Source organism: Chiloscyllium punctatum, chromosome 16 (genome assembly GCF_047496795.1).
Source record: "Chiloscyllium punctatum isolate Juve2018m chromosome 16, sChiPun1.3, whole genome shotgun sequence".
NCBI lineage: Eukaryota > Metazoa > Chordata > Chondrichthyes > Orectolobiformes > Hemiscylliidae > Chiloscyllium > Chiloscyllium punctatum.
The window spans coordinates 72,245,688-72,263,178 of NC_092754.1; positions in this window are offsets into that span (position 1 = coordinate 72,245,688).

Here is a 17,491-nt window from a genome sequence, read left to right on the forward strand (position 1 = left end):
GTGCGTGAGTCCCCCCCTCGCTGTGTGCGTGTGTCCCCCCTCGCTGTGTGCGTGTGTCCCCCCCTCGCTGTGTGCGTGAGTCCCCCCCTCGCTGTGTGCGTGTGTCCCCCCTCGCTGTGTGCGTGTGTCCCCCCCTCACTGTGTGCGTGAGTGTGTCCCTCCTTCGCTGTGTGTGCGTGTCCCCCCCCCTCGCTGTGTGCGTGAGTCCCCCCCTCGCTGTGTGCATGAGTCTCCCCCTCGGTGTGTGCGTGAGCGTGTCCCTCCTTCGCTGTGTGTGCGTGACTCCCCCCCTCGCTGTGTGCGTGACTCCCCCCCTCGCTGTGTGCGTGAGTCCCCCCCCTCGCTGTGTGCGTGAGTCCCCCCCCTCGCTGTGTGCGTGAGTCCCCCCCCTCGCTGTGTGCGTGAGTCCCCCCCCTCGCTGTGTGCGTGAGCCCCCCCTCGCTGTGGGCATGAGCGTGTCCCTCCTTCGCTGTCTGTGTGTGTGAGACCCCCCCCCCCGCTGTGTGCGTGTGTCCACCCCCCGCTGTGTGCATGTGTCCCCCCCTCGCTGTGTACGTGCATGTGTCCCCCCCTCGCTGTGTTCGTGTGTCCCCCCCTCGCTGTGTGCGTGTGTGTCCCCTCGCTGTGTGCGTGCGTGTGTCCCCCCCTCGCTGTGTGCGTGAGCATGTCCCACCTTCGCTGTGTGTGCGTGAGACCCCCCCTCGCTGTGTGCGTGAGACCCCCCCTCGCTGTGTGCGTGAGACCCCCCCTCGCTGTGTGCGTGAGTCCTCCCCTCGCTGTGTGCGTGTGTCCCCCCCTCGCTGTGTGCGTGAGTCCCCCCCTCGCTGTGTGCGTGAGTCCCCCCCTCGCTGTGTGCGTGAGTCCCCCCCTCGCTGTGTACGTGAGCGTGTCCCCCCCTCGCTGTGTGTGTGTGTCCCCCCCTCGCTGTGTGTGTGTGTCCCCCCTCGCTGTGTGCGTGTCCCCCCCCTCGCTGTGTGCGTGAGTCCCCCCCCTCGCTGTGTGCGTGTCCCCCCCCCCTCGCTGTGTGCGTGTCCCCCCCCTCGCTGTGTGCGTGAGTCCCCCCCCTAGCTGTGTGCGTGTCCCCCCCCTCGCTGTGTGCGTGTCCCCCCCCTCGCTGTGTGCGTGAGTCCCCCCCCTCGCTGTGTGCGTGAGTCCCCCCCCTCGCTGTGTGCGTGAGTCCCCCCCCTCGCTGTGTGCGTGTCCCCCCCCTCGCTGTGTGCGTGTCCCCCCCCTCGCTGTGTGCGTGAGTCTCCCCCCTCGGTGTGTGCGTGAGTCCCCCCCCTCGCTGTGTGCGTGTCCCCCCCCCTCGCTGTGTGCGTGTCCCCCCCCCTCGCTGTGTGCGTGAGTCCCCCCCCTCGCTGTGTGCGTGAGTCCCCCCCCTCGCTGTGTGCGTGTCCCCCCCCTCGCTGTGTGCGTGAGTCCCCCCCCGCTGTGTGCTTGAGTCCCCCCCCTCGCTGTGTGCGTGTCCCCCGTTCGCTGTGTGCGTGAGTCCCCCCTTCGCTGTGTGCGTGAGTCCCTCCCCCTCGCTGTGTGCGTGAGTCCCTCCCCCTCGCTGTGTGCGTGAGTCCCCCCCTCGGTGTGTGCGTGAGCGTGTCCCTCCTTCGCTGTTTGTGCGTGTGTCCCCCCATCATTGTGTGCTTGTGTCCCCCCCTCGCTGTGTGCGTGTGTCCCCCCCCTCGCTGTGTGCGTGCGTGTCCTCCCCTCGCTGTGTGCGTTGTCCCCCCCCTCGCTGTGTGCGTGCGTGAGTCCCCCCTCGCTGTGTACGTGAGTTCCCCCCTCACTGAATGCGTGAGCGTGTTCCTCCTTTGCTGTGTGTGAGTGTGTCCCCCCCTCGCTGTGTGTGAGTGTGTCCCCCCCTCGCTGTGTGCGTGTGTCCCCCCCCTCGCTGTGTGCGTGTGTCCCCCCCCTCGCTGTGTGCATGAGTCTCCCCCTCGGTGTGTGCGTGAGTCCCCCCCCTCGCTGTGTGCGTGAGCGTGTCCCTCCTTCGCTCTGTGTGCGTGAGTCCCCCCCCTCGCTGTGTGCGTGAGTCCCCCCCCTCGCTGTGTGCGTGAGTCCCCCCCCTCGCTGTGTGCGTGAGTCCCCCCCTCGCTGTGTGCGTGTGTCCCCCCCTCGCTGTGTGCGTGTGTCCCCCCTCGCTGTGTGCGTGTGTCCCCCCCCTCACTGTGTGCGTGAGTGTGTCCCTCCTTCGCTGTGTGTGCGTGTCCCCCCCCCTCGCTGTGTGCGTGAGTCCCCCCCCTCGCTGTGTGCGTGAGTCCCCCCCCTCGCTGTGTGCGTGAGTCCCCCCCCTCGCTGTGTGCGTGAGCCCCCCCTCGCTGTGGGCATGAGCGTGTCCCTCCTTCGCTGTCTGTGTGTGTGAGACCCCCCCCCCGCTGTGTGCGTGTGTCTACCCCCCGCTGTGTGCATGTGTCCCCCCCTCGCTGTGTACGTGCATGTGTCCCCCCCTCGCTGTGTTCGTGTGTCCCCCCCTCGCTGTGTGCGTGTGTGTCCCCTCGCTGTGTGCGTGCGTGTGTCCCCTCCTCGCTGTGTGCGTGAGCATGTCCCACCTTCGCTGTGTGTGCGTGAGACCCCCCCTCGCTGTGTGCGTGAGACCCCCCCTCGCTGTGTGCGTGAGACCCCCCCTCGCTGTGTGCGTGAGTCCTCCCCTCGCTGTGTGCGTGTGTCCCCCCCTCGCTGTGTGCGTGAGTCCCCCCCTCGCTGTGTGCGTGAGTCCCCCCCTCGCTGTGTGCGTGAGTCCCCCCCTCGCTGTGTGCGTGAGTCCCCCCCTCGCTGTGTACGTGAGCGTGTCCCCCCCTCGCTGTGTGTGTGTGTCCCCCCCTCACTGTGTGTGTGTGTCCCCCCTCGCTGTGTGCGTGTCCCCCCCCTCGCTGTGTGCGTGAGTCCCCCCCCTCGCTGTGTGCGTGTCCCCCCCTCGCTGTGTGCGTGAGTCCCCCCCCTAGCTGTGTGCGTGTCCCCCCCCTCGCTGTGTGCGTGTCCCCCCCCCTCGCTGTGTGCGTGAGTCCCCCCCCCTCGCTGTGTGCGTGAGTCCCCCCCCCTCGCTGTGTGCGTGAGTCCCCCCCCTCGCTGTGTGCGTGTCCCCCCCCTCGCTGTGTGCGTGTCCCCCCCCTCGCTGTGTGCGTGAGTCCCCCCCCCCGCTGTGTGCATGAGTCTCCCCCTCGGTGTGTGCGTGAGTCCCCCCCCTCGCTGTGTGCGTGTCCCCCCCCCTCGCTGTGTGCGTGTCCCCCCCCTCGCTGTGTGCGTGAGTCCCCCCCCTCGCTGTGTGCGTGAGTCCCCCCCCTCGCTGTGTGCGTGTCCCCCCCCTCGCTGTGTGCGTGAGTCCCCCCCCCGCTGTGTGCATGAGTCTCCCCCTCGCTGTGTGCGTGAGTCCCCCCCCTCGCTGTGTGCGTGAGTCGCCCCCCTCGCTGTGTGCGTGAGTCCCCCCCCTCGCTGTGTGCGTGAGTCCCCCCCCTCGCTGTGTGCGTGAGTCCCCCCCCTCGCTGTGTGCGTGAGTCCCCCCCCTCGCTGTGTGCGTGAGCCCCCCCTCGCTGTGGGCATGAGCGTGTCCCTCCTTCGCTGTCTGTGTGTGTGAGACCCCCCCCCCGCTGTGTGCGTGTGTCCACCCCCCGCTGTGTGCATGTGTCCCCCCCTCGCTGTGTACGTGCATGTGTCCCCCCCCTCGCTGTGTTCGTGTGTCCCCCCCTCGCTGTGTGCGTGTGTGTCCCCTCGCTGTGTGCGTGTGTCACCCCCCTCGCTGTGTGCGTTGTCCCATCCCCTCGCTGTGTGCGTGAGCATGTCCCACCTTCGCTGTGTGTGCGTGAGACCCCCCCTCGCTGTGTGCGTGAGACCCCCCCTCGCTGTGTGCGTGAGACCCACCCTCGCTGTGTGCGTGTCCCCCCCCTCGCTGTGTGCGTGAGTCCCCCCCCTCGCTGTGTGCGTGTCCCCCCCCTCGCTGTGTGCGTGTCCCCCCCCTCGCTGTGTGCGTGTCCCCCCCCTCGCTGTGTGCGTGAGTCCCCCCCCTAGCTGTGTGCGTGAGTCCCCCCCTCGCTGTGTGCGTGAGTCCCCCCCCTCGCTGTGTGCGTGAGTCCCCCCCCTCGCTGTGTGCGTGAGTCCCCCCCCTCGCTGTGTGCGTGTCCCCCCCCTCACTGTGTGCGTGTCCCCCCCCTCGCTGTGTGCGTGAGTCCCCCCCCCCGCTGTGTGCATGAGTCTCCCCCTCGGTGTGTGCGTGAGTCCCCCCCCTCGCTGTGTGCGTGTCCCCCCCCTCGCTGTGTGCGTGTCCCCCCCCTCGCTGTGTGCGTGAGTCCCCCCCCTCGCTGTGTGCGTGAGTCCCCCCCCTCGCGGTGTGCGTGTCCCCCCCCTCGCTGTGTGCGTGAGTCCCCCCCCCCGCTGTGTGCATGAGTCTCCCCCTCGGTGTGTGCGTGAGTCCCCCCCCCTCGCTGTGTGCGTGAGCGTGTCCCCCGTTCGCTGTGTGCGTGAGTCCCCCCCCTCGCTGTGTGCGTGAGTCCCTCCCCCTCGCTGTGTGCGTGAGTCCCTCCCCCTCGCTGTGTGCGTGAGTCCCCCCCTCGGTGTGTGCGTGAGCGTGTCCCTCCTTCGCTGTTTGTGCGTGTGTCCCCCCATCATTGTGTGCTTGTGTCCCCCCCTCGCTGTGTGCGTGAGTCGCCCCCCTCGCTGTGTGCGTGAGTCTCCCCCTCGCTGTGTGCGTGTGTCCCCCCCCCTCGCTGTGTGCGTGAGTCCCCCCTCGCTGTGTGCGTGTGTCCCCCCCTCGCTGTGTGCGTGTGTCCCCCCCTCGCTGTGTGCGTGAGTCCCACCCCTCGCTGTCTGCGTGATTCCCCCCCTCGCTGTGTGCGTGATTCCCCCCCTCGCTGTGTGCGTGAGTCCCCCCTCGCTGTGTGCGTGAGTTCCCCCTCCGCTGTGTGCATGAGCGTGTCCCTCCTTCGGTGTGTGTGTGTGCGTGAGACCCCCCTCGCTGTGTGCGTGTGTCCGCCCCCTCGCTGTGTGCGTGTGTCCGCCCCCTCGCTGTGTGCGTGTGTCCCCCCCCTCGCTGTGTGCGTGAGTCCCCCCTCGCTGTGTGCGTGAGTCCCCCCCCTCGCTGTGTGCGTGAGTCCCCCCCCCTCGCTGTGTGCATGAGCGTGTCCCCCTCTCACTGTGTGCGTGAGTTCCCCCCCTCGCTGTGTGCGTGAGTCACCCCGTTCGCTGTGTGCGTGAGTCCCCCCCCTCACTGTGCGTGAGTCCCCCCCTCGCTGTGTGCGTGAGTCCCCCCCCTCGCTGTGTGCGTGAGTCCCCCCCCTCGCTGTGTGCGTGAGTCCCCCCCCTCGCTGTGTGTCCTTGTGTCCCCCCTCACTGTGTGCGTGTGTCCCCCCCTCGCTGTGTGCGTGTGTCCCCCCCTCGCTGTGTGTGCGTGGGTCCCCCCTCGCTGTGTTCGTGTGTCCCCCCCCTCGCTGTGTTCGTGTGTCCCCCCCTCGCTGTGTTCGTGTGTCCCCCCCTCGCTGTGTTCGTGTGTCCCCCCCTCGCTGTGTGCGTGTGTCCACACCTCGCTGTGTGCGTGTGTCCCCCCCTCGCTGTGTGCGTGAGTCCACCCCCTCGCTGTGTGCGTGAGTCCACCCCCTCGCTGTGTTCGTGTGTCCCCCCCCCCTCGCTGTGTGCGTGAGTCCCCCCGTCGCTGTGTGCGTGAGCATGTCCCCCCCCTCGCTGTGTGCGTGAGCGTGTCCCCCCCTCGCTGTGTGCGTGAGTCACCCCCCTCGCTGTGTGCGATGGTGCCCCCCCTCGCCGTGTGCGTGTGTCCCCCCCCTCGCCGTGTGCGTGTGTCCCCCCCCTCGCTGTGTGCGTGAGGCCCCCCCTCGCTGTGTGCGTGAGTCCCCCCCCTCGCTGTGTGCGTGAGTCCCCCCCCTTGCTGTGTGCGTGAGCGTGTCCCTCCTTCGCTGTGTGTGTGTGTGTGTCCCTCGCTGTGTGCGTGTCCCCCCCCCTCGCTGTGTGTGCGTCCCCCCCCCTCGCTGTGTGTGCGTGTGTCCCCCCCTCGCTGTGTGCCTGAGTCCCCCCCCTCGCTGTGTGCCTGAGTCCCCCCTCGCTGTGTGCGTGAGACCCCCCCTCGCTGTGTGCGAGTCCCCCCCTCGCTGTGTGCGTGAGTCCCCCCCTCGCTGTGTGCGTGAGTCCCCCCCCTCGCTGTGTGCGTGTGTCCCCCCCCTCGCTGTGTGCGTGAGCGTGTCCCTCCTTCGCTGTGTGTGTGTGTGTGTGTCCCCCTCGCTGTGTGTGCGTGTGTCCCCCCCTCGCTGTGTGTGCGTGTGTCCCCCCTCGCTGTGTGCGTGCGTGTCCCCCCCTCGCTGTGTGCGTGCGTGTCCCCCCCTCGCTGTGTGCGTGAGTCCCCCCCCTCGCTGTGTGCGTGAGTCCCCCCCCTCGCTGTGTGCGTGAGTCCCCCCCCTCGCTGTGTGCGTGAGTCCCCCCCCTCGCTGTGTGCGTGAGTCCCCCCCCTCGCTGTGTGCGTGTGTCCCCCCCCTCGCTGTGTGCGTGAGATCCCCCCTCGCTTTGTGCGTGAGTCCCCCCCCTCGCTGTGTGCGTGAGTCCCCCCCCTCGCTGTGTGCGTGAGTCCCCCCCCTCGCTGTGTGCGTGAGTCCCCCCCCCCTCGATGTGTGCGTGAGTCCCCCCCCTCGCTGTGTGCGTGAGTCCCCCCCCCTCGCTGTGTGCGTGAGTCCCCCTCCCTCGCTGTGTGCGTGATCCCCCCCTCGCTGTGTGCATGTGTCCCCCCCTCGCTGTGTGCGTGAGCGTGTCCCCCCCTCGCTGTGTGCGTGCGTGTCCCCCCCTCGCTGTGTGCGTGAGTCCCCCCCCTCGCTGTGAGCTTGAGCGTGTCCCTCCTTCGCTGTGTGTGCGTGAGTCCCCCCCTCGCTGTGTGCGTGAGTCCCCCCCCTCGCTGTGTGCGTGAGTCCCCCCCCTCGCTGTGTGTGTGAGTCCCCCCCTCGCTGTGTGCGTGCCTGTCCCCCCCCTCGGTGTGTGCGTGAGCGTGTCCCTCCTTCGCTGTGTAGTGTGTCCCCCCCCTCGCTGTGTGCGTGTGTCCCCCCCTCGCTGTGTGTGCGTGTGTCCCCCCTCGCTGTGTGCGTGCGTGTCCCCCCCTCGCTGTGTGCGTGCGTGTCCCCCCCTCGCTGTGTGCGTGCGTGTCCCCCCCTCGCTGTGTGCGTGAGTCCCCCCCTCGCTGTGTGCGTGAGTCCCCCCCCTCGCTGTGTGCGTGAGTCCCCCCCCTCGCTGTGTGCGTGAGTCCCCCCCCTCGCTGTGTGCGTGAGTCCCCCCCCTCGCTGTGTGCGTGAGTCCCCCCCCCTCGCTGTGTGCGTGAGTCCCCCCCCTCGCTGTGTGCGTGAGTCCCCCCCCTCGCTGTGTGCGTGCGTGTCCCCCCCTCGCTGTGTGCGTGCGTGTGTGTCCCCCACGCTGTGTGCGTGAGTCCCCCCCCTCGCTGTGTGCGTGTATCCCCCCCCTCGCTGTGAGCATGAGCGTGTCCCTCCTTCGCTGTGTGTGCGTGAGTCCCCCCCCTCGTTGTGTGCGTGCGTGTCCCCCCCTCGCTGTGTGCGTGAGTCCCCCCCCTCGCTGTGTGCGTGAGTCCCCCCCCTCGTTGTGTGCGTGCGTGTCCCCCCCTCGCTGTGTGCGTGCCTGTCCCCCCCCTCGGTGTGTGCGTGAGCGTGTCCCTCCTTCGCTGTGTAGTGTGTCCCCCCCCATCGCTGTGTGCGTGTGTCCCCCCCTCGCTGTGTGCGTGAGTCCCCCCCCTTGCTGTGTGCGTGAGACCCCCCTCGCTGTGTGCGTGAGTCCCTCCCTCGCTGTGTGCGTGAGTTCCCCCCCCTCGCTGTGTGCGTGAGACCCCCCTCGCTGTGTGCGTGAGTCCCTCCCTCGCTGTGTGCGTGAGTTCCCCCCCCTCGCTGTGTGCGTGAGACCCCCCTCGCTGTGTGCGTGAGTCCCCCCCCCCTCGCTGTGTGCGTGAGTCCCCCCCTCGCTGTGCGTGAGTCCCCCCCTCGCTGTGTGCGTAAGTCTCCCCCTCGCTGTGTGTGTGTCCCCCCCTCACTGTGTGCGTTAGCGTGTCCCTCCTTCGCTGTGTGTGTGTGTGTGTCCCCCTCGCTGTGTTAGTGTGTCCCCCCCTCGCTGTGTGCGTGTGTCCTCCCCCCGCTGTGTGCATGAGCGTGTCCCTCCTTCCCTGTGTGCGTGAGACCCCCCCTCACTGTTTGTGTGTCCCCCCCCTCGCTGTGTGCGTGAGCCCCCCCCCAGCTGTGTGCGTGAGCGTGTCCCTCCTTCGCTGTGTGTGCGTGAGTCCCTCCCTCGCTGTGTGCGTGAGTCCACTCCCTCGGTGTGTGCATGAGCGTGTCCCTCCTTCGCTGTGTGTGCGTGTGTCCCCCCTCGCTGTGTGCGTGTCCCCCCCCCCGCTGTGTGCGTGAGTCCCCCCCCTCGCTGTGTGCGTGATTCCTCCCCTCGCTGTGTGCGTGAGTCCCCCACTTCGCTGTGTGCATGAGTCCCCCACTTCGCTGTGTGCGTGAGTCCCTCCCCCTCGCTGTGTGCGTGTGTCCCCCCCTCGCTGTGTGCGTGAGTCCCCCCCCCTCGCTGTGTGCGTGAGTCCCCCCCTCGGTGTGTGCGTGAGCGTGTCCCTCCTTCGCTATTTGTGCGTGTGTCCCCCCCTCGCTGTGTGCGTGCGTGTGTCACCCCCTCGCTGTGTGCGTGAGTTCCCCCCTCACTGAATGCGTGAGCGTGTTCCTCCTTCGCTGTGTGAGTGTGTCCCCCCCTCGCTGTGTGCGTTGTCCCCCCCCTCGCTGTGTGCGTGCGTGTGTCACCCCTCGCTGTGTACGTGAGTTCCCCCCTCACTGAATGCGTGAGCGTGTTCCTCCTTCGCTGTGTGAGTGTGTCCCCCCCTCGCTGTGTGCGCGTGTCTCCTCCCTCACTGTGCGTGAGTCCCCTCCCTCGCTGTGTGTGTGTGTCCCCCCCTCGCTGTGTGCGTGAGTCCCCTCCCTCACTGTGCGTGAGTCCCCCCCCTCGCTGTGTGCGTGAGACCCCCCCTCACTGTGTGCGAGTCCCTCCCCTCGCTGTGTGCGTGTGTCCCCCCCTCGCTGTGTGCGTGAGTCCCCCCCTCGCTGTGTGCGTGAGTCCCCCCCTCGCTGTGTGCGTGAGTCCCCCCCTCGCTGTGTGCGTGAGTCCCCCCCTCGCTGTGTGCGTGTGTCCCCCCCTCACTGTGTGCGTGAGTCCCCCCCTTGCTGTGTGCGTGTGTCCCCCCTCGCTGTGTGCGTGTGTCCCCCTCTCACTGTGTGCGTGAGTGTGTCCCTCCTTCGCTGTGTGTGCGTGTCCCCCCCCCTCGCTGTGTGCGTGAGTCCCCCCCTCGCTGTGTGCATGAGTCTCCCCCTCGGTGTGTGCGTGAGCGTGTCCCTCCTTCGCTGTGTGTGCGTGACTCCCCCCCTCGCTGTGTGCGTGAGTCCCCCCCCTCGCTGTGTGCGTGAGTCCCCCCCCTCGCTGTGTGCGTGAGTCCCCCCCCTCGCTGTGTGCGTGAGTCCCCCCCCTCGCTGTGTGCGTGAGTCCCCCCCCTTGCTGTGTGCGTGAGCCCCCCCTCGCTGTGGGCATGAGCGTGTCCCTCCTTCGCTGTCTGTGTGTGTGAGACCCCCCCCCCCGCTGTGTGCGTGTGTCCACCCCCCGCTGTGTGCATGTGTCCCCCCCTCGCTGTGTACGTGCATGTGTCCCCCCCCTCGCTGTGTTCGTGTGTCCCCCCCCTCGCTGTGTGCGTGAGTCCCCCCCCTCGCTGTGTGCGTGAGTCCCCCCCCTCGCTGTGTGCGAGTCCCCCCCCTCGCTGTGTGCGTGAGTCCCCCCCCTCGCTGTGTGCGTGAGTCCCCCCCCTCGCTGTGTGCGTGAGTCCCCCCCTCGCTGTGTGCATGAGTCTCCCCCTCGGTGTGTGCGTGAGCGTGTCCCTCCTTCGCTGTGTGTGCGTGACTCCCCCCCTCGCTGTGTGCGTGAGTCCCCCCCCTCGCTGTGTGCGTGAGTCCCCCCCTCGCTGTGTGCGTGAGTCCCCCCCCTCGCTGTGTGCGTGAGTCCCCCCCCTCGCTGTGTGCGTGAGTCCCCCCCCTCGCTGTGTGCGTGAGTCCCCCCCCTCGCTGTGTGCGTGAGTCACCCCCTCGCTGTGTGCGTGTGTCCCCCCCCTCTCTGTGTGCGTGTGTCCCCCCTCGCTGTGTGCGTGTGTCCATCCCTCGCTGTGTGCGTGTGTCCCCCCCACGCTGTGTGCGTGTGTCCCCCCCACGCTGTGTGCGTGTGTCCCCCCCACGCTGTGTGCGTGTGTCCCCCCTCGCTGTGTGCGTGTGTCCCCCCCTCGCTGTGTGCGTGAGTCCCCCCCTCGCTGTGTGCGTGAGCCCCCCCCCTCGCTGTGTGCGTGTGCCTCCCTCGCTGTGTGCGTGAGTCCACTCCCTCGGTGTGTGCATGAGCGTGTCCCTCCTTCGCTGTGTGTGCGTGTGTCCCCCCCTCGCTGTGTGCGTGTCCCCCCCCCCGCTGTGTGCGTGAGTGTGTCCCTCCTTCGCTGTGTGTGCGTGTCCCCCCCCCTCGCTGTGTGCGTGAGTCCCCCCCTCGCTGTGTGCATGAGTCTCCCCCTCGGTGTGTGCGTGAGCGTGTCCCTCCTTCGCTGTGTGTGCGTGACTCCCCCCCTCGCTGTGTGCGTGAGTCCCCCCCCTCGCTGTGTGCGTGAGTCCCCCCCCTCGCTGTGTGCGTGAGTCCCCCCCCTCGCTGTGTGCGTGAGTCCCCCCCCTCGCTGTGTGCGTGAGTCCCCCCCCTTGCTGTGTGCGTGAGCCCCCCCTCGCTGTGGGCATGAGCGTGTCCCTCCTTCGCTGTCTGTGTGTGTGAGACCCCCCCCCCGCTGTGTGCGTGTGTCCACCCCCCGCTGTGTGCATGTGTCCCCCCCTCGCTGTGTACGTGCATGTGTCCCCCCCTCGCTGTGTGCGTGCGTGTGTCCCCCCCCTCGCTGTGTGCGTGCGTGTGTCCCCCCCCTCGCTGTGTGCGTGAGCATGTCCCACCTTCGCTGTGTATGCGTGAGACCCCCCCTCGCTGTGTGCGTGAGTCCTCCCCTCGCTGTGTGCGTGTGTCCCCCCCTCGCTGTGTGCGTGAGCGTGTCCCCCTCTCACTGTGTGCGTGAGTCCCCCCCCTCGCTGTGTGCGTGAGCGTGTCCCCCTCTCACTGTGTGCGTGAGTCCCCCCCCTCGCTGTGTGCGAGTCCCCCCCCTCGCTGTGTGCGTGAGTCCCCCCCCTCGCTGTGTGCGTGAGCGTGTCCCCCGTTCGCTGTGTGCGTGAGTCCCCCCCCCCCGCTGTGTGCGTGAGTCCCTCCCCCTCGCTGTGTGCGTGAGTCCCCCCCCTCGTTGTGTGCGTGAGTCCCCCCCTCGCTGTGTGCGTGTGTCCCCCCCTCGCTGTGTGCGTGAGTTCCCCCTCCGCTGTGTGCATGAGCGTGTCCCTCCTTCGGTGTGTGTGCGTGAGACCCCCCTCGCTGTGTGCGTGTGTCCGCCCCCTCGCTGTGTGCGTGTGTCCGCCCCCTCGCTGTGTGCGTGTGTCCGCCCCCTCGCTGTGTGCGTGTGTCCCCCCCCTCGCTGTGTGCGTGAGTCCCCCTCTCACTGTGTGCGTGAGTACCCCCCCTCGCTGTGTGCGTGAGTCCCCCCCTCGCTGTGTGCGTGTGTCCCCCCCTCGCTGTGTGCGTTCGTGTCCCCCCCTCGCTGTGTGCGTGCGTGTCCCCCCCTCGCTGTGTGCGTGTGTCCCCCCCTCGCTGTGTGCGTGCGTGTGTCCCCCTCTCGCTGTGTGTGAGCGTGTCCCCCCCTCGGTGTGTGCATGAGCGTGTCCCTCCTTCGCTGTGTGTTCGTGGGCCCCCCCCTCGCTGTGTGTTCGTGTGTCCCCCCTCGCTGTGTGCGTTTGTCCCCCCCCTCTCTGTGTGCGTGAGTCTCCCACTTCGCTGTGTGCGTGAGTCCCCCACTTCGCTGTGTGCGTGTGTCCCCCCTCGCTGTGTGCGTGTGTCCCCCCCCCTCTGTGTGCGTGTGTCTCCCACTTCGCTGTGTGCGTGTGTCCCCCCCCTCTCTGTGTGCGTGTGTCTCCCCCTTTGCTGTGTGCGAGTCCCCCCCCCTAACTGTGTGCGTGAACGTGTCCCTCCTTCGCTGTGTGTGTGTCCCCCTCACTGTGTGCGTGAGTCCCCCCCTTCGCTGTGTGCGTGAGTCCCCCCCTTCGCTGTGTGCGTGAGTCCCCCCCTTCGCTGTGTGCGTCAGTCCCCCCCTTCGCTGTGTGCGTGAGTCCCCCCCTTCGCTGTGTGCGTGAGTCCCCCCCCTCGCTGTGTGCGTTAGTCCCCCCCCTCGCTGTGTGCATGAGCGTATCCCTCCTTCGTTGTGTGTGCGTGAGACCACCCCTCGCTGTGTGCATGAGCGTGTTCCCCCCTCGCTGTGTGCGTGAGTACCCCCCCTCGCTGTGTGCGTGAGTACCCCCCCTCGCTGTGTGCGTGAGTACCCCCCCTCGCTGTGTGCGTGAGTACCCCCCTCGCTGTGTGCGTGAGTACCCCCCTCGCTGTGTGCGTGCGTGTCCCCCCCCTCGCTGTGTGCGTGTGTCCCCCCCTCGCTGTGTGCGTGCGTGTCCCCCCCTCACTGTGTGCGTGTGTCCCCCCCTCGCTGTGTGTGAGCGTGTCCCCCCCTCGGTGTGTGCATGAGCGCGTCTCTCCTTCGCTGTGTGTTCGTGTGCCTCCCCTTTGGTGTGTGCGTGAGTCCCCCCCCTCACTGTGTGCGTGAGTCACCCCGTTCGCTGTGTGCGTGAGTCCCACCCCTCGCTGTGTGTGTGAGTCCCCCCTTCGCTGTGTGCGTGAGTCCCCCCCCTCGCTGTGTGCGTGAGTCCCCCCCCTCGCTGTGTGCGTGAGTCCCCCCCCTCGCTGTGTGCGTGAGTCCCCCCCTCGCTGTGTGCGCGAGTCCCCCCCCTCGCTGTGTGCGAGTCCCCCCCTCACTGTGTGTGTGTGAGACCCCCCCTCGCTGTGTGCGTGAGTCCCCCCCTCGCTGTGTGCGTGAGTTCCCCCTCCGCTGTGTGCATGAGCGTATCCCTCCTTCGGTGTGTGTGCGTGAGACCCCCCTCGCTGTGTGCGTGTGTCCGCCCCCTCGCTGTGTGCGTGTGTCCGCCCCCTCGCTGTGTGCGTGTGTCCCCCCCCTCGCTGTGTGCGTGAGTCCCCCCTCGCTGTGTGCGTGAGTCCCCCCCTCGCTGTGTGCGTGAGTGTGTCCCTCCTTCGCTGTGTGTGCGTGTCCCCCCCCTCGCTGTGTGCGTGTCCCCCCCCTCGCTGTGTGCGTGTGTCCCCCCCTCGCTGTGTGCGTGAGTCCCACCCCTCGCTGTGTGCGTGATTCCCCCCTCGCTGTGTGCGTGATTCCCCCCCTCGCTGTGTGCGTGAGTCCCCCCTTGCTGTGTGCATGAGTCTCCCCCTCGGTGTGTGCGTGAGTCCCCCCCCTCGCTGTGTGCGTGAGCGTGTCCCTCCTTCGCTCTGTGTGCGTGAGTCCCCCCCCTCGCTGTGTGCGTGAGTCCCCCCCCCTCGCTGTGTGCGTGAGTCCCCCCCCTCGCTGTGTGCGTGTGTCCCCCCCTCGCTGTGTGCGTGATTCCCCCCCTCGCTGTGTGCGAGTCCCCCCCTCGCTGTGTGCGTGTGCTCCCCCCCTCACTGTGTGCGTTTCCCCCCCCTCGCTGTGTGCGTGTGTCCCCCCCCTCGCTGTGTGCATGAGTCTCCCCCTCGGTGTGTGCGTGAGTCCCCCCCCTCGCTGTGTGCGTGAGTCCCCCCCCTCGCTGTGTGCGTGAGTCCCCCCCTCGCTGTGTGCGTGTGTCCCCCCCTCGCTGTGTGCGTGATTCCCCCCCTCGCTGTGTGCGTGAGTTCCCCCTCCGCTGTGTGCGTGAGCGTGTCCCTCCTTCGGTGTGTGTGCGTGAGACCCCCCTCGCTGTGTGCGTGTGTACGCCCCCTCGCTGTGTGCGTGTGTCCGCCCCCTCGCTGTGTGCGTGTGTCCCCCCCCTCGCTGTGTGCGTGTCCCCCCCTCGCTGTGTGCGTGTCCCCCCCCCTCGCTGTGTGCGTGTCCCCCCCCTCGCTGTGTGCGTGTGTCCCCCCCTCGCTGTGTGCGTGAGTCCCACCCCTCGCTGTGTGCGTGATTCCCCCCCTCGCTGTGTGCGTGATTCCCCCCCTCGCTGTGTGCGCGAGTCCCCCCTCGCTGTGTGCATGAGTCTCCCCCTCGGTGTGTGCGTGAGTCCCCCCCCCTCGCTGTGTGCGTGAGCGTGTCCCTCCTTCGCTCTGTGTGCGTGAGTCCCCCCCCCTCGCTGTGTGCGTGTGTCCACCCCCTCACTGTGTGCGTGAGTCACCCCGTTCGCTGTGTGCGTGAGTCCCACCCCTCGCTGTTTGCGTGAGTCCCCCCTTCGCTGTGTGCGTGAGTCCCCCCCTCGCTGTGTGCGTGAGTCCCCCCCCTCGCTGTGTGTGCGAGTCCCCCCCTCGCTGTGTGCGAGTCCCCCCCTCGCTGTGTGCGTGTGTCCCCCCCCCCTCACTGTGTGTGAGACCCCCCCTCGCTGTGTGCGTGAGTCCCCCCCTCGCTGTGTGCGTGAGTCCCCCCCTCGCTGTGTGCGTGTGTCCCCCCCCTCGCTGTGTGCGTGAGTCCCCCCTCGCTGTGTGCGTGTGTCCCCCCCTCGCTGTGTGCGTGAGTCCCACCCCTCGCTGTGTGCGTGATTCCCCCCCTCGCTGTGTGCGTGATTCCCCCCCTCGCTGTGTGCGTGATTCCCCCCCTCGCTGTGTGCGTGAGTTCCCCCTCCGCTGTGTGCATGAGCGTGTCCCTCCTTCGGTGTGTGTGTGTGCGTGAGACCCCCCTCGCTGTGTGCGTGTGTCCGCCCCCTCGCTGTGTGCGTGTGTCCGCCCCCTCGCTGTGTGCGTGTATCCCCCCCCTCGCTGTGTGCGTGAGTCCCCCCTCGCTGTGTGCGTGAGTCCCCCCCTCGCTGTGTGCGTGAGTCCCCCCCCTCGCTGTGTGCATGAGCGTGTCCCCCTCTCACTGTGTGCGTGAGTACCCCACCTCGCTGTGTGCGTGAGTCACCCCGTTCGCTGTGTGCGTGAGTCCCACCCCTCGCTGTGTGCGTGTGTCCCCCCCTCGCTGTGTGCGTGAGTCCCCCCCCTCGCTGTGTGCGAGACCCCCCCTCGCTGTGTGCGTGAGTCCCCCCCTCGCTGTGTGCGTGAGTCTCCCCCTCGGTGTGTGCATGAGCGCGTCCCTCCTTCGCTGTGTGTTCGTGTGCCCCCCCACACTGTGTGCGTGAGTTCCCCCTCTGCTGTGTGCATGTGCGTGTCCCCCCCCTCGCTGTGTGCGTGTGTCCCCCCCTCGCTGTGTGCGTGATTCCCCCCCTCGCTGTGTGCGTGATGTCCCCCCTCGCTGTGTGCATGAGTCTCCCCCTCGGTGTGTGCGTGAGTCCCCCCCCTCGCTGTGTGCGTGGGCGTGTCCCTCCTTCGCTCTGTGTGCGTGAGTCCCCCCCCTCGCTGTGTGCGTGAGTCCCCCCCCCTCGCTGTGTGCGTGAGTCCCCCCCTCGCTGTGTGCGTGTGTCCCCCCCTCGCTGTGTGCGTGAGTCCCACCCCTCGCTGTGTGCGTGATTCCCCCCCTCGCTGTGTGCGTGAGTTCCCCCTCCGCTGTGTGCATGAGCGTGTCCCTCCTTCGGTGTGTGTGCGTGAGACCCCCCTCGCTGTGTGCGTGTGTCCGCCCCCTCGCTGTGTGCGTGTGTCCGCCCCCTCGCTGTGTGCGTGTGTCCCCCCCCTCGCTGTGTGCGTGAGTCCCCCCTCGCTGTGTGCGTGAGTCCCCCTCTCACTGTGTGCGTGAGTCCCCCTCTCACTGTGTGCGTGAGTACCCCCCCTCGCTGTGTGCGTGAGTCCCCCCCTCGCTGTGTGCGTGTGTCCCCCCCTCGCTGTGTGCGTTCGTGTCCCCCCCTCGCTGTGTGCGTGCGTGTCCCCCCCTCGCTGTGTGCGTGTGTCCCCCCCTCGCTGTGTGCGTGCGTGTGTCCCCCCCTCGCTGTGTGTGAGCGTGTCCCCCCCTCGGTGTGTGCATGAGCGTGTCCCTCCTTCGCTGTGTGTTCGTGTGCCCCCCCCTCGCTGTGTGTTCGTGTGTCCCCCCCCTCGCTGTGTGTTCGTGTGTCTCCCCCCTCTCTGTGTGCGTGAGTCTCCCCACTTCGCTGTGTGCGTGAGTCCCCCACTTCGCTGTGTGCGTGAGTCCCCCACTTCGCTGTGTGCGTGTGTCCCCCCCTTCACTGTGTGCGTGAGTCCCCCCCTTCGCTGTGTGCGTGAGTCCCCCCGTTCGCTGTGTGTGTGAGTCCCCCCCTCGCTGTGTGCGTGAGTCCCCCCTCGCTGTGTGCGTGAGTCCCCCCCCTCGCTGTGTGCGTTAGTCCCCCCCCCTCGCTGTGTGCATGAGCGTATCCCTCCTTCGTTGTGTGTGCGTGAGACCCCCCCTCGCTGTGTGCGTGCGTGTGTCCCCCCCTCGCTGTGCATGAGCGTGTCCCTCCTTCGCTGTGTGTTCGTGTGCCCCCCCCTCGCTGTGTGTTCGTGTGTCCCCCCTCGCTGTGTGCGTGTGTCCCCCCCCTCTCTGTGTGCGTGAGTCTCCCACTTCGCTGTGTGCGAGTCCCCCACTTCGCTGTGTGCGTGTGTCCCCCCCTTTGCTGTGTGCGTGAGTCCCCCCCCTAACTGTGTGCGTGAGCGTGTCCCTCCTTCGCTGTGTGCGTTAGTCCCCCCCTCGCTGTGTGCATGAGCATATCCCTCCTTCGTTGTGTGTGCGTGAGACCACCCCTCGCTGTGTGCATGAGCGTGTTCCCCCCTCACTGTGTGCGTGTGTCCCCCTCTCGCTGTGTGCGTGAGTACCCCCCCTCGCTGTGTGCGTGAGTACCCCCCTCGCTGTGTGCGTGCGTGTCCCTCCCTCACTGTGTGCGTGTGTCCCCCCCTCGCTGTGTGCGTGTCCCCCCCTCGCTGTGTGCGTGTGTCCCCCCCTCGCTGTGTGCGTGCGTGTCCCCCCCTCACTGTGTGCGTGTGTCCCCCCCTCGCTGTGTGTGAGCGTGTCCCCCCCTCGGTGTGTGCATGAGCGCGTCCCTCCTTCGCTGTGTGTTCGTGTGCCCCCCCTTTGGTGTGTGCGTGAGTCCCCCCCCTCACTGTGTGCGTGAGTCACCCTGTTCGCTGTGTGCGTGAGTCCCACCCCTCGCTGTGTGCGTGTGTCCCCCCCCTCGCTGTGTGCGTGTGTCCATCCCTCGCTGTGTGCGTGAGTCCCCCCCCTCGCTGTGTACCTGAGTCCAACCCTCACTGTGTGCGTGTGTCCCCCCTCGCTGTGTGCGTTCGCGTGTCCCTCCTTCGCTGTGTGTGCGTGTGAACCCCCCCTCACTGTGTGTGAGTCCCCCCCTCGCTGTGTGCGTGAGTCCCCCCCCTCGCTGTGTGCGTGAGCGTGTCCCTCCTTCGCTCTGTGTGCGAGTCCCCCCCCTCGCTGTGTGCGTTGTCCCATCCCCTCGCTGTGTGCGTGCGTGTCCCCCCTCGCTGTGTGCGTTGTCCCATCCCCTCG